Source organism: Taudactylus pleione, unplaced genomic scaffold (assembly GCF_031769625.1).
Source record: "Taudactylus pleione unplaced genomic scaffold, aTauple2 ptg000479l, whole genome shotgun sequence".
In the NCBI taxonomy this organism is placed as follows: Eukaryota; Metazoa; Chordata; class Amphibia; order Anura; family Myobatrachidae; genus Taudactylus; species Taudactylus pleione.
In genome coordinates, this window is record NW_028284881.1 from 4,452,101 (window position 1) to 4,468,644 (window position 16,544).

General features: G+C 44.4%; 1 protein-coding gene across 3 annotated transcripts in view; it reads left to right on the plus strand.

Moving 5' to 3' along the window:
- Nucleotides 1-329: 329 nt before the first annotated feature.
- Nucleotides 330-16,544, plus strand: part of CAMKK2 (calcium/calmodulin dependent protein kinase kinase 2) — a 134,226-nt gene continuing 118,011 nt past the window's right edge. For 2 of the 3 annotated variants that reach the window (XM_088449187.1, XM_088449185.1), the window contains exon 1: nt 333-410. The gene's annotated coding sequence lies outside the window, so the exon portion shown is untranslated. Of the gene's footprint in view, nt 411-16,544 lie in introns of all 3 variants that reach the window. The other variant, XM_088449186.1, reaches the window with a different exon arrangement.

A 16,544-nucleotide genomic window follows, 5' to 3' on the forward strand; every position in this document is an offset into this window, starting at 1 on the left:
GCAACTATAGTTTATTAGATGAATTTACACACTCCTTGTTATAGTGTATTTGTTTTTTTGGGGGTGGTTCCACCTGCACCTATGAAGAAATTACTGAACATTATCACATATATTTCACTCACCCAGCAACTGAGGAGTTAACTTTATACCTCGCCGTCAAAACAGAGTGATTGGGCCAATCAGCGGCTCCCTTACAACCGCGCACATCTGGAATAGTCAGAGCCGCGCTATACGCTGGGGAGACGGGGGGACGGTACAGTGGGGGAAGTCCCGGGTAGCCAATCACAGGACAACTTTCATGAGCTGGTTAATGCGCTGCTTTGGCAGGATGTGCTGCTCCTGGCTCTGACCCTCTCACTGCCAGCAGCAGTCACCAACCCACCCACACGGGAGGAGGCAGCAGGTAAGAGGTGCGTCTCTCTCACCCGCAGCTGGCTGCATGCACAGAGCAATGCCGGGGAGCACGTCCCCTCCGAATCCTATAGCGGTGATGGTTCTAAATTCCCCAGATGGGCAGGACCATAGCTTCCCAGCATCAGCAGCTCGCCCCCAGTACAGCAGTGAGCGGACAGTCACACCCGCTCATCTCTCCGGTGTGGGACTCGGAGTGCTATTATTAAAAGTAGATTTAGTTCGTCAGATGCTTTATTATATGAAGGGCTGATGGTATTATATGGCCATATAATGTTGCCTGTACACACTTGGCAGGGAAGCTGCATATTGTAACCTCATCCTCATCTACAGCAAGTTATACCTCCTTGTTCATCTGTACGGAGCTTTGTACATTTTGTAGTACTAGAAATAAATGTGTATATGCGAGAAGGACAGGCAGATTATATCCATCTATATCTGCATAAGGTCGGTAGAAGGCATAGTGTGCCGCCTGTAGGCTTTGTATGTCATTTTGGGAGTTGCTGATGGGGTTAGGGGGTGTCATGCTTAGGGGCTAATAGGAAAACGTAAGCAGATGCTGCAACATTGCTGAAATCAGTGGTGTCCGGGTGGGGGAGAACTCACAGGAAAAGAGCTATAATAGGAATGTGAAATTCAGAAATAGATCGTAAGGAGAACATGAGAGGAAAAAAAAATCTAGAAAAACCGTGGAAATTATATTAACAAGGTTTCTCTTTTTTAGTTAGTAGTGCTAGATAAGGATGGTTTGCTGTTATCCTAACAAGGCATGTACAGTTCACTAGTAATACAAGGTAATGATTTGATATATTTTCCTAACAAGGCATGTATGTTCACTAGTAATTAGGGATGTGTGCCGGACCATTTTTGCTGGATTTGGATCTGTTTCGTCGTCCGGTTTTAGATTAGGATTTGCCAAACCTGCCGTAGATGAATTTGGATTTTTTTCAAAAATTTACAAAAAAGCTAAAATCACATAATTTGCGCTTTCTTTTTGTTCCTAGATTATTATTAACCTCAATAACATTAATTTCCAGTCAATTTAGACCACCTCATAGCCTATAATATTGTATTCACTATTATTGGCCAAATGTTGCAGTGAACTGACTGGTTACTAAGCGACAGAGCAGCGGCACAGACACCACAGTTAAAACACATCTATGAAACATTGCCACACAGCAGTGGCAGAAATGAAAGGTAGTGCAGGATGGAATTGTCCTTGGCCCTCCCACCCATCCTTATTTTGAATATTAAAAAGGACATGCACACTTAAACAAACCAAGCACCTCAGCGATAGGGACTGCCACTTTTGTAGCTGAAGTGCTTGGTTTGTTGGGCCCCCACAAAACAAGCTACCAATCGGCTTAGGCTTAAGACAACAGCTCTAAGGTGGCCAGATGTCATCGTCATTGCCATCCTTACCCTCATCAGTGTGTACATCCTGCTCACACAATATTAATTCATCCCTGCTGGAATCCACCATTACAGAAGACTCTGTATTGTGACATAATTGCCGGGAAAGGTCTTCCTCGTGGAATTTCCAGTTCATTTTGATGAACATCATCTTTTCTACATTTTGAGGAATTAGCCTCCTACGCCGTTCGCTCACGAGGTTCCCAGCTGTGCTGAAAACTCTTGAGTACACACTGGAGGGTGGGCAGCTTAAGTAATGCAAAGCCAGTTCATACAAGGGCCTCCAAATTGCCTTTTTTTTCCTTCCAGTACTCAAAGGGACTCTGTGACATATCTATTTTTATGGTGTCATGAAAATAATCCTCCACCATTCTTTGGATGGTGATCATATCAGATGGAGTTACAGTCGAGGTGTCACTAATGTTGGGCAATTCTTTTAGACCCGACCAGATGTCAAAATGTCGGGTTGACTTATCTACATCACCACTGGGCCTTTTGGGAAAGCCGAGTTTTTATTTTTTTCTGGCTGCTGCTGAAGAAATTGAAGGTGGAGATGTCGTAGTGCTTGTGACACTTGCCAACTTGCTCATCAGTAACTCTTTGCATCTTTTAAGATCTGGGTCAGTTGGAAAGAAAGCCACAGCATACCACTTAAACCTAGGATCAAGCACGGTTGCTAAAATGTAGTGATCAGATTTCCGTGGATCCTGGCGAAGCGAATAAAGGACATACTTTGCGGATTCACTTTGTTTAATCTCCTTCAATTTCTCAAGCTGATTTTCCAAAAGCCTAATTAGGGGAATGCCCTTACTTAAGCTAGCAGTGTCGGAACTCACTTCAAATGTGGCTACTTCATATGGTTTGAGCACTTTGCACAAGACAAAGTACTCTGCACTGTGTTGGGCTAAGGTACATTCCCCCTCCTCTCGGAATGTCATCGCTTGTTGTATAGCTATGGATTGCTTTTTGCTGTTCCTCCATCCGCTGAAGCATGTAAAGGGTGGAGCTCCACCTTGTTACCACCTATTGCTTCAGTTGATGGCAGGGCAAATTAAACTGGTCTTGTAGGTGCTGCAACTTCCTGCATGTGCTGTTGCTGAATGCGGAAAATGTCCCGAAATTTTTCGGACCACAGACAGCATTTTATGCATGCCCCTGTCATTTTTTTTTTTTTTAAAAACCCTGCACCACCAAGTTGATTGTGTGAGCAAAACGGGATGTGTTGAAATTCACCCAGCTGTAATGCTTTCACAATATTTGTGGCGTTATCAGAAATCACAAATCCTGAGGAGATTCCAAGGTGGGTAAGCCATGTTTCTATGACATCTCTTAGTTTTTCTAAGAGGTTGTCAGCGGTATGCCTTTTATTGAATTCTGTGATACACAGAGTAGCCTGCCTCAGAATGAGCTGGCGTTGTTTGTTAGATACTGCTACTGCTGAAGGCGATTCACACACCCAGTTGGCTGTCACAGTCATGTAATCTTTAGTTTGCCCACTACCGCTTGTCTACATATCTGTGGTTAAGTGGACAGTTGTTACAATGGCATTTTGTAGGGCAATAATTAGGTTCTTTTTAACGTCCTGGTACAGCCAAGGAATGGCTTTTCAGGTAAAATGAAACCTAGATGGAATTTGGTACCGGAGACACAGGACCTCAATTAACTGCATTAATTGCGGATATTGGATGCAGATTTAATACCAGCATAGCTATCATGGCGTCAGTGATTCGTTGTGCGACTGGGTGAGAGCTGTCATACTTGCTTCCCTTTGCAAGAGATTCTTTAACAGTCAATTGTTTTGTTAAACTACTACTAGTAATCTTCTTGCTCCACTTCTGGGATGAAGATCCACCCCCAGCAGCAGCAGCAGGCCTAGCGCTCAAGGATTCTTCTGTGGACTCCTGGAAAGGGGATGAGTCACCTAGCAAATTGGATGCTGGACTACAATACCTCTGATTATTACGAGGATATTGTGGATGAGGGTGTTGGCGGTGGTGATTGCAGATGCTTGGATCTAGTAGAGAGAAGGGAGCTAGCTGATGCTGGACTGCTGCTTATTTTTATTTTTTTTGCACCAGTATCTGATGTTATAAAATACTTGTCATGAGCTCGTTGCAGATGACGCAATGGCGTGGAGGTTCCCAGATGCTTAACGTCCCTACCTCTACTTACTGTGGTTCTACATCGGCTACAAATGGCTTGACAAATGTCAGAATTTGGGTAAAAATAATTCTAGACATAAGAGGTGGATTTGTTGGGTTCTATGCCCAGGCATGACAATGGCCGCCTTATCATGGCCAAGAGCTGCTTTCACCGGTGCCTGACTTAAACAACATCCTCAACATCCTCATTAGTGCCAGCGTCAGCTATAGAAATATCCCCCAATTTCACATTGGCACCCTCAATTTCTATGTCATCGGCAATACTTATGCTGCTCATCCCCACATATACAGAGGGAGCAAAAACTGTGGAAGGCGGCTCCTCTGAAAGGTCAGGCTCACATATAGCACTCATGGACACACTTAGACTCTCCTCAGGGATTTCTGACACACACACACACTCTCTCTCTCTCTCTCTCTCGGCTACTGTCCAATTAGTCATGGTGCGTATACACACAGAGGGCTAATGCCCAAGGAGACATGGTGCTTGTATACAGTAACAGTACACTGCACAGTGGGATACAACACAAACAAATGATAATATATTATATTTTTTTTCCTTTTATTATACTTAAAAAAAAAATATATATATATATATATATATTAAATTAACTTTTTTTTTTTACACTGGAGCAGATGGGCAACAGCCACTTAACAGCACAGCCTGGAGTCTGGACATAGGCTACTAGAGCCACTGTAGTAGCGCACACCACTGCTGAATCTTCCCCCACCCTGCCTACAGTCACTAACAGCACAGAGCCAATGGAGTTTATGCAGCCGAAGTTGCAGAGGTCCACGCAGCGTGCGCGCTTAAAGATAAATGGCGCCGAGTCCCGGTGCCTTTATATAGAACCAAGTCTCGCGAGAATCTGACGTTGGGAACTTGACGTTCGGCCTCGCAGTGGGATCCAAGTCAGACAGGAAAAACCTGAACAGCTTTCGAGTGGACTCGGATCCCACTGTTCGGATTCTAACGAATCCGGACCGCTCATTCCTACGAGTAATACTAGGTAATGATAGGATAAAATCCAAACAAGGCATGTATGTTCACTAGTAATACTAGGTAATGATTGGCCTAACAAGGCATATACTGTATGTTCACTAGTAATACTAGGTATTGATTGGATATTATCCTAACAAGCAAGGCATGTATGTTCACTAGTAATACTAGGTAATGGTTGGTTATTATCCTCACCAGGAATGTCTGTTTGCTAGATAATGATTATTTATATTATTCTAACAAGACATGTATGTTCGCTAACAATACTAGGTAATGAACTGTAAAGCAGCCTGGCCTCTTATTACACAGTGACTAGCCAGTATTTTATTTATTTGCTAGACTGTTTCAAAAGTGCTGCTGCTAGTTATACAGGGTTTGTTTGAAGATCTGGTTGTGTTTTGAATGAACATGAATGTTCTTGATCATTATATTTGAGTGAATGATGATCTTTCACAAACAGGCTTTGAATTAATTAATTTTTTTTCTATCATATTCAGTGGAATTACTGTATGGATGTATCTGTAGAATTAACCCATATTTCTGTCCCAAAATGTATATTTCTTAGGTTAGATCTAGCTGTAACTGTACCCAGAGGCATCCTATAGTATGTCCTTTGCTCTGTCAATCTGACTCACTCACTTATTCGAAAGTAATGCTAATATTGCTACACACAGTGTATGTTTAAATTCTAAGCAGTATGTAATAAATCATTACTGATGTGTGTGTAATATTTTGGATAAAATCTTATGGTATATTTTCAATACTGAAAACATAGCAGCAATGTATGTTCAGTATAGTTTATAATAATCACAATGATGTTGCACTAGTTGTATCAGAAAAATAAAAAATACAACAACATGCCTATCTCAATAAATATTCTTATTCACATATTATTGACATATATCTGATCTTTAAATAAGTAGTTGGTTATCCGATTGATATAAATCAGTCCTGAATTAACACCGTATATGTACAGGGACTGATAGAGTTGTAATCCTTTTATTGTTATACAGCCTCCTTCCAGCTTCTCTATTTTAGTGTGCTAATGGTAACACAATTGCAGTCAATGCACACGTAATAGAAACCGTAAATGGTGCTAATGAATGATTCTCACCACCTTTGCAGTATCTGGTAGTTGTATAATAAAGCGACTTCTGACTCAACCACACTGTTGGTGTTAGTGCAGCACTATTATTATTATTATTATCGTTTATTTATATGGCGCCACAAGTGTTCCGCAGCGCCTTACAAGGTACATATCCAAAAAGTGACTTACAGTAAAATACAATACAATGAAGGACAAGGACATGGATAATATACATTGATACATAGGTGGCCATAACACCAACATAAGCAGCAAAGCATAGGCACCAAGTGTTAGGTGTCCTAGTGGTGAGTAAGAAGTAGATGAACATATAGTAAGGAGAAGCACAAGAGGGTAGAGGGCCCTGCTCGCAAGAGCTTACATTCTCAAGGGGAGGGGCAGACAGATGGGTGTGATACAGATGGGGAAGACAGGGAGGAGGGAGCATGTAGTAGCAAGTTAGGATGAGAGCTGGAAAGCGTTGATGAAGTAGTGGGTCTTGAGAGCCCGTTTGAAGAATTGTAGAGAGGTGGAGAGTCTGATGGGGAGAGGGAGAGAGTTCCAGAGGTGGGGAGCGGCACGGGCAAAGTCTTGGAGGCGGGAGTGGGAGGAAGTTATCAGCTGGCATGAGAGGAGGTGTGCATTTTTTGAACGAAGAGGGCGGACAGGAAAGTGAAGCGAGATGAGGTCAGAGATGTAAATGGGAGAGGAGTGTGTGAGGGCTTTGTAAGTGAGTGTGAGAACCTTGAATTGGGCTCTGAAGGGGAAGGGGAGCCAGTGGAGGGCTTGTAGGAGAGGGGAGGCAGATGTAGAGCGTTTGGAGAGGAAGATAAGCCGTGCAGCAGCATTAAGGATAGACTGGAGAGGAGCGAGATGGGATTTGGGGAGGCCAGATAGGAGAAGGTTACAGTAATCCAATCTTGAGATGACCAGTGAGTGTATTAACGTCTTAGTTGCATCCTGGGTGAGAAAGGGTCTGATCCTGGAAATATTTTTAAGATGGAAATGACAGGACTGTGAGAGGTTCTGGATATGTGGTTTAAAGGAGAGGGAGGAGTCCAGGATAACTCCAAGACAGTGCACTTTGGGGCTAGAGGAGATAGTTGTGCCGTCAATTGATAAAGAAATAGTGGGAGGTGAGGTTATGTGGGAGGGTGGGAAGATGATCATCTCAGTCTTAGACATATTAAGTTTAAGAAATCGCTGGGACATCCAGGAAGATATAGCAGAAAGACAGTTGGAGATCCGAGTGAGGAGAGAGGGAGAGATGTCAGGGGAGGAAAGGTAGATCTGAGTGTCGTCAGCATAGAGATGATAATGGAGGTCAAAAGAGCTGATGAGTTCACCTAGAGAGGATGTATAGAGGGAGAAAAGGAGTGGTTCAAGAACAGAACCTTGGGGAACACCTACTGTGAGAGGATGTGGGGGGGAAGATAGGCCATGAGAGGAGACAGAGAAGGATCAATCAGAAAGGTAGGAGGATAGCCAGGAGACGGCAGTGTCACGTAGCCCAAGGGAGTGAAGGATTTGCAGCAGGAGAGGGTGGTCCACAGTGTCAAAAGCAGCAGAAAGGTCAAGGAGAATGAGTAGAGAGTAGTGGCCTTTGGATTTGGCAGCAAGGAGGTCATTGCTGACTTTAGTGAGGGCAGTTTCTGTGGAGTGGAGAGAACGGAAGCCAGACTGAAAAGGGTCAAGGAGGGAGTGGGAGGAAAGAAAGCTGGTAAGGCGGTTATAAACAATACGCTCAAGGAGTTTGGATGCAAAAGGGAGGAGAGAGATGGGTCGGTAGTTGGCGAGAGTGTTAGGCTCAAGAGTAGTTTTTTTAAGAATGGGGGAGACAAGGGCATGTTTGAATGCAGAAGGGACAGTGCCAGATGAGAGGGAGAGATTGAGGAGGTGGGCAAGATGGGAACAGGCACAGGGAGAGAGGTAGCGGAGGAGACGTGAAGGGATAGGGTCAAGGGGGGAGGTGGAAGGGGGGGAGGACTGGATAAGGGCCATGACTTCCTCTCCAGATACGGGGGAGAAGGATGTTAGTGTAGGTAAAATGGAAGGGGAGGGATGACCCGGGAAAGGAGGAGGTGTAGTGCTGGGGGACTGGTGGGATATGATATCCTGACGTATGGAGTCAATTTTAGGTGTGAAGTAGGAAGCAAAGTCAAGGGCAGAGAGCAAGGAGGGAAGGCGAGGAGGGGGTGGGCAGTGGAGGGAGTTCAGGGTGGTGAAGAGACGCTGCGGATTTGAGGATTGGGAGGAGATGAGGTGCTTGAAGTATGACTGTTTAGAAAGGGAAAGGGCAGCACTGTAGGATGAGAGCATAAATTTGAAATGGAGAAAATCTGCCTTAGAGCGTGACCTTCTCCACTGTCGCTCGGCGGTTCGGGAACACTTTTGCAGATATCTGGTGCATTTGGAATGCCAGGGTTGAAGTGTGGATCTGCGAGGGTGAGTGGTGATCACCGGAGCAACTGAGTCCAGAGCAGAAGTAAGGGAGGTATTGTATAGGGAAGCAGCTTGTTCAGGGCAGGAGAGAGAGAGCAAAGGAGAAAGAAGCGAGTCAAGTAGGGAAGAAAAGGATACGGTGTCGATAGCCTCAGTTACGCCTAGTGATAGTGGCCTTGGGAGGTAGAGGGGGGGAAGGGGAGAGGGATAGGTTAAAAGAGAGAAGGTGATGGTCAGAGAGGGGGAATGGGGAATTGGAATAATCAGAAATATGACAACAGTGAGTAAAGACCAGATCAAGCGAATGCCCACTCACATGGGAGGGTGAGGAGGTCTATTGGGAGAGACCAAATGAGGATGTGAGGGTGAGAAGTTTGGAAGCAGAGAGCTCAGTGGAGATATCAATTGGAATATTGAAGTCACCTAAGATAATGGAGGGAAGGTCTGAGGAGAGAAAGTGAGGGAGCCAGGAAGCAAAGTTGTCAAGGAATTTGGAGGGATTGCCAGGGGGACGGTAAATGATAGCTACTCGCAGGTGTACTGGTTGGAAAAGACGTATAGTATGAACCTCAAATGTAGAGATTGTAAGGGATGGTTCAGGGGGTATAAGTTGGTAGGTGTAACCAGGGGATAGAAGGACGCCAACACCACCACCATGGCGACCCCCAGGCCGAGGGGTGTGAGAGAAGGTGAGGCCCCCAGAGGAGAGAGCTGCAGCAGAAGTGGTGTCAGAAGGTGAAATCCAGGTTTCAGTAATGGCTAGGAGATGGAAGTTGCTGTAGATGAAAAGGTCATGGGTGGGAACCAGTTTATTACAGACTGATCTGGCATTCCAGAGGGCACAGGACAGTGTTTGTGGGAGAGATGTGAATGAGATTTTCAGGATTACGAGTATGTGAGATTGATTTTGGGGACCGAGATGAATAGAGTGGAGAGATTGTGCGGTCACCAATGCTGGGAAGGGAACCTTTAGGTGGTGAGTAGGGAGGGGGCTTAACGAGATGGGTATGGAGGTGGGATGAGGTGGCATGGAGAGGAGGGTTGGAGGAGGCATTAGCAGTGGGGTAGTAGGACCATGGTGGGCTAGAAGAGAATGCAAGTGTATTGGTGGGAGAGTAGAGGGAGGAAGGCAGACAGAGGAGGGGAGATAAGGGAAGGAGAAGGTGAAGGAGGCAAGGGGAAAAGGATAAAGGTGGAGGAAAGGGGCAGAGCAGAGGATTAGGTAGACACTGAGTGAGGGTGGAAGTGGAAGAAAACATGGTCAAGGTGAGGTAGAGGTGGTTAGGAGGAAGAAGACTGGAAGAAGGAATAAAGTATGAGTGAGTGACAGTGCAGGAGATTTGCAGAAAATCACGTGAGAATACAGTGGATAAAAGGTGTCTGCACAATAACAAAAGTTTAATATTGAGGGGAGTAAAAGTGGAAATTTAATAGGTGGAGAAAATGAATGTGAAAGTAGACTGTTAGAAGCTAGATTACATGTGGCAGGGCATAGGACTTAGGGAACAAGACATTGTTACTAAGAAGAAAACGGAAATTGGTGCAGAATACAGTGGGCTTTGAGGTCTAGGACAAAGTTTAGCAAGTACAGTGTTAAGTTCTTACAATGAGCAAGCAGAATCCAGTGAATAATGTCCTGGCAATTCTGACATCCGGTGTTTGTATTGAATAAGTAATATTTTGCGCTCTCATTTCATGATGTTACGTTGTCCAAATGTTGTTCAGATTTCTGGTGCAGTTTGCATGTTATCCTTCTGTTTGACTTCGGTTTAACGGCGGTATAACGGCACAATTATGTTTAAATTGCACTACTGTCTCCTCTCGTCTCTGAGCAGTTCCTGGCTATCAGTACTGCTGGATCCGTGCAGTTTGCAAGCTGGCCATGGGGGTCGAAGATACTACTGACCAATGAACATACCAGACTGTTCCAGGCAATAACAGTAAATAAGCTGCAATCTTAAACAGAGGTCAGTCCACACCATCTTCAGCTGCCAATATATTCTCAAGCACAATAAGCTCCCAAATGTATAAGCAGGTAAATATTCAATCTGCTGACGCGTTTCGCTTCATAGAAGCTTTATCAAAGAGTCTCTTTACCATTAGCACACTAAAGCGGAGAAGTCTGAAGGAGGCTCTACCTTTCCTCCAGCCCATGGGTTTGACAGCACTCAAAAAACAGGACTGTCGCACCTCAGTCGTGATGGTTGGGGTGTATGCACCTAAACACTTCATATGTACTGTTTTATACATAGCCACACATATACAGTCACACACACATACACTTGCATACTTACTGTTTTACACAACATAGCCACATTTATACACATACATATAGTCACACACATAGGGGGGTATCCAATTAGCCGCAGTAAATTACCTCGCCCGGGGCTATCCAATTAGCCCCGAAGCTGGCACTTAAGAAGGTGTTTTTCTTCCGATCGCGGCAGAGAAAATACATTGGTCTGTGACTTTTCGTGGATCCTATATATTATAAATGGGGTTTAATTGGATAGCACGATAAAAAAAAATCAGCGAAAAATACCCGAACATCGGCGAAAAAACCCTGTTTTTTACGACTGAAAATTTTTTTGAGCATCAACGCTTATTTCATCATAAGAGGCTGGAGTGGAGCATCTTATGGGGGTGTGGCGTCAGACCACACCCCTTTTCACCCGGGCCTGACACGGCTCTCAGCGCGCCTGTGTGTGCATTATATACACCAATCAGCCATAACATTAAAATCACTAACAAATGAAGTAAATAACATTGATTATCTCATTACAATGGCATCTGTCAATGGGTGGGATATATTAGGTAGCAAGTGAACACCGTTCTTGCAGTTAATGTGTTGGAAGCAGGAAAAATGGATAAGCATAAGGATCTGAGCAGGTTTTACAAGGGCCAAATTGTGATGGCTAGACATCTGTGTCGGAGTATCTCCAAAGGTATGCAGTGGTTAGTACCTACCAAAAGTGGAAGGACAACCGGTGATCTGGCGAATGAGTCATGGTCTCCCAAGGTGCATTGATGTCCGTGGGCAGTGAAGGCTAGCCCGTCAGGTCCAATCCCACAGAAGAGCTCCTGAAACACAAATTGCTGAAAAAGTTTATGCTGGCTATGATAGAAATGTGTCAGAATACAGTGTGTATGGGGCTGTGTAGCCGCAGACTGGTCAGAGTCCTCATGCTGACCACTGTTCACCGCTGAAAGTGTCTGCAATGGGCATGAGAGCGTCGGAAATGGGGCAATGGAAGATGGTGATCTGGTCTGATGAATCACGTTTCCTTATCCATCATATGGATGGCCGGGTGCATGTGCGTCATTTACCTGGGAAAGAGAGAGTACCAGGATGTACTATGGGATGAAGATTAGCCGGTGGAGGCAGTGTGATGCTCAGGGCAATGTTCTGCTGAGAAACCTTGGATCCTGGCATTCATGTGGATGTTACTTTGACACTTACCACCTACCTAAACATTGTTGCAAACCAAGTACACCCCTTCATGCAACAGTATTCCCTGATAGCAGTGGCCTCTTTCAGTAAGATAATGCACCCTGCCAAACTGCAAAAATTGTTCATGAATGGTTTGAGGAACATGACAAGGTTCAAGGTGTTGAATTGGCCTCTGAATTCCCCGGATCTCAATCTGATCAAGCATCTGTGGGATATGCTGAAAAAACAAGTCTGAGCCATGGAGGCCCCTCTTTGCAACTTGCAGGACTCAAAGGATCTGCTGCTAACATCTTGGTGCCAGGTACCATAGTACACCTTCAGAGGTCTTGTGGAGTGCCTAGCTCAACGGGTCAAGGTTGTTTTGGCGGCACAAGAGAGTCCTACACAATATTAGGTAGGTGGTTTTAATGTTATGGCTGATTGTTGTAAATGATAAGGAAATTGTAGAAATTAAGCTAACCAGTATTTGTGTACTGCATGCCAAATCAGGTCGTATTTTCCCTGCATGTAAGGTGTCAAGGTACACATTTTTCCATTTTGCTGGATCTGCACCTAACTGCATGAGGCCATTAGGGGTCGATGTATTATCAGTACATAAGTGTCAGATGAGCTAGGTCCAGCACAATTTGACACTTCTATCGATCTTCAACATGTATTTAGGCAGTTACTATACAGAAAGTCCCTTTTCTCTAGTCTCTGCACAAATGTAACAATATATCCGGCAGCTCTTATTAAAAAACAATGGGGGAGATGTAAGAAGAGGTGATAAGTATCAAATGCGCTGTAACCAGCACTATATGACACTTACATCGATCTATATGTATGAAAGCAGATACTGTACAGAAAATAATTTTCTGTACAGTATATGCAAACATCTAACTATTTCGCTATTACCATGCTTTTGTAGGGAGACTGAAACCCATTCAGATGCCACTAAAAAATAAGGCAGGAGTTTTTCTGTCCCCCACTCCAGCGGCCGAGATGTTAATACATGATATAGCAGCACGATAAGTGTCACTATAGTACATCATTTTTTCACATATCGGTAGGATAACCTGCTGGTATGTGCACTGTCCAGCGGTGCCTGACTGCTGGAAACAACCGCGTGTGACTGCGTCCGCTGTGCATGGGGCAAAACGATGCGCATCAGCACTAGGCCGATGGGCTACGGGACATGCACCTCGGGGGGGGGGGGGCATTTTCTACCCCCCCCCACTCGGATGGCCAGTTCTCTGCATTATCGCTTCCTTCTTTGCCTCACGATAAGAGGCGAAGCAGGAAGAGCTTTAGGGGTATGATAAGTGCCCTAATGATACATCTCCCCCTCGGTGTCCTGGAAGGGGGTGGGCTGTAGATGGATATTGTCTTTTATGTTTTTACACAAATTGAGCAGCTAACACACAATTGTACTTTCTCCTTCCTAGATAATGCTTGTTCATACGTTATGACATAGAATCAAACGCAGATGGGAATGGTAAACCCATCAGGGAATGGTTCTCCACATCCCTTGTTTTGGTTTGTTTGTGTATGCTATTCTTGTTATATTCTGCTTTCATATAAAGCAATGCAAAATGTATTGGTAAGCTACTATATAAAGAATTCTAGTCCCATTTTTTTTTTAGTATTGTTCTTTGCCATAAAGGCAGAATAATTCAGCATTTGGAGAATGTATCTACTCTCGTTTCCTAGTTTCTTGTATGTAATACATCTATACCTAAGCAGAAATATCTCAGGTTTTGGTTGTTTCAGCCAGTGAAGGGGTTAAGACGTGGGATCTGCTGTCTGTGTCTTCATGTTTGAAGTGAATGTTTTTCCCTTCTCTTGAGAAATGAGACTCCTGTAAATGCGACGAGCTGTGAATTCTTGTGTGCTCATCTCCCAGATCTGAATTCATGTCACACAGTAAGTTTGCATTTAATGAGGCTGAGGATAAAAGAGGACAATTGATACAGTAACAAGAGAAGTCAGGGGTCAGGCATACGAAAGATGTAACAATATCTGCCGCGGCTTTCTCATCTTGTAGAAGGTACACATTTGTGGTGTCTAATGAGGAATGCGCTATTTCATTAGTTGGGTAACCAGTCAGTAGACAGTCGGCAAAACAGGGCTGTATTTGAAATCCTGCATGGAGGTGGATGGCCACTTCAAAGATCAGAGGGTTAATGGGGTGGCAGCGCATTAATTTGATGGTAATTTCTGCAGATATCCTTTGAACATAATCTATCTCTGACATCTTGTACGTTTACTGCCAAACAGGTCTTAAATTGTTTGGAATGAGGTCACGGGAAGCCTGTTTCTTATGGGTCTCTTGCACCTAGCTTGGGGCTGTGCCCATACTAATGGTGACAGTGGCTGCTGCTGGCGTAAAACCAATGAGCGGCATGGCTTTCCGCCTTCATATACATAGAGCCCCATATTAGCTGAGTATAAGATAGTAAATCTGGCTTCCGACTACAGACACTTTGCGTGCAACTCAGAATCAGCCCCTATGTAAGCATAATGAGCTGAACTAGCACCCTATCTTGACACAACCTGCCATGTCTATAAATGTGTCCGGATCACTGCATTGTGCGCCCGCCCCACGTCCCTCCCTCCTGTAAGTATAGGGAGCCGTACCAGTTCCCTCCTCACCTCAAGAGGCTTCAGTATTTCTGTCCACCACGAAATGCATTGGAAACGCTCGTTTCTGTGCCCGGGGCAGTGTCACCAAGTCGAGGAACTGGGGGGGTTAGTGACACCCGGTGCAGAAAATCGCTCCCCTGCTGAAAAGGGGAGTGGCTCCCAAAAAGGGACATGGTTTTGTGGGAAGGCAGTGACTCCTTCAATGTGGGGGCATGACTTCATGGGAAGTCACTGTTTACATCATTCAGGGGCCGTGCCCAGCATTCCCGGAGATGCTGGGCTGAGCCCTCGAAGAGGACACACACAACCAGGCGCTAAACCTACTAGTTAATGAGTCTAATGAATATTTGCCAAGTTGGCAATATCTTATTGAAAGCTTGCCCACCACAAACGGGGGAATATTGGATATTCCCCCAGAAAAAAACAAGAGGGTCAAAAAATAGGAAAGTGTAGGCGTTAGTCAATAAAAGATATCTTTACTTATAAAATTGTATAAAACTGCTATTACATAAATGATGCAGACAGTAAAATTATGGATATACAGAAAATAAAACATGTAATATACTCCCTAGATCACCAGCATGTAATACATAATGAATACAGAAACATATAACTTAACCAAATAAAGAAAAGAAAACTTAAAATAGAATAAAATAAATATACAAATAAGAAAAAAATATTATTAAGGAAAAAATATTAAATGAAATTGAAAATAAAACAATGTTCATAAGATATAAATGTCCAAATATAGCTTCATGTAAGTGGGATATTATGTCTCGTATCCTTTTTTCCAAGGCCAGTGCATGTGGTAATATTCCCGTCTGCTTCTGGCAGCAAGGTGTAGAACCAAAACAGTTGAAGTTATTATGTTACTTTGAAGTAACTTGAAAGATAGTTCCAATGAAAGATTGTATCAATTAATACACTTTGGAAGTATTTGTGCTGTGGATTTAATTAGGCACAGGTTGCGAGGAGAGTATAGGCACCATGCATGCATAAAAACTCGATCACCGATGGTGTCCCTTATATTTTGAAAAAAAAAAAAAAGCTTGTGGTTTTTCGACGCTCGCGGGAGACACACTGGCACATGCAACAGCTGCTGCTGGTCCTCCATGCGTTGCCTAATCCCCAGAATCCAGCCCTGCAAGTGAAGGGAGCTGTCGCTGCGACCATCTTGGATGCGACCCAGTGTCCTAGTGCAGCACACATCAGCACACTCCTGCAAGCTACAGTGTCCTCCCTCCTCTGGACAGCGGAATGGAAAATACTTTGTTCCTCAGCAGGAAAATGTATTTCCTTTCACCCAGGCCGGCTGGCCAGCCACACTGTTACATATCCCCCTTTCTAACCCTGTCAACTCTCCCCTGTGTATCTCTTGCTTCCTGGCAGCTGTGTGGTGCAAACGGGTTCTCTCAGCACTAATACCTCCAGTTCATACTGATTGCTAGCCAGCTTGTCTGCCTGGTGGCCTAGCCCTCGCTATTACTTGCTGTTATGAACCGCCATGGAAAAATTTGTGGCAAAGCAATCCAGAGTCCCCAGGGGCAGTCAAGCTGGAAGAGGAAGGGAGAAGCAGGCCTTTGTGATTGAGACACCACCCTCACTTGTCTCGGTGTCTGATGGTAGGTCTGTGAAGCTTACCTTTGCGTGCCTTCCTTTTGCAACCCAGGAAATAACGAATATATTGTCTCATTTACATTTGCAATGTATTTCTTAGGTGAAGTAGCATATCTCAGACTTGGAGGATGACTTCACTGCAGCACAAACTATGCTACATACCCAAGAAGCTGCCGTTACCTCTATACAAGACAGACTAGATCAGGCCTAGCCAACCTGTGGCTCTTCAGCTGTTGTGAAACTATAAGTCCCAGAAAACCCTCCCACTGATCAGCTGGTAAAGCATGTTGGGACGTAGTTTCACAACAGCTGGAGAGCCACAGGTTGGTCAGACCTGAACTAGAG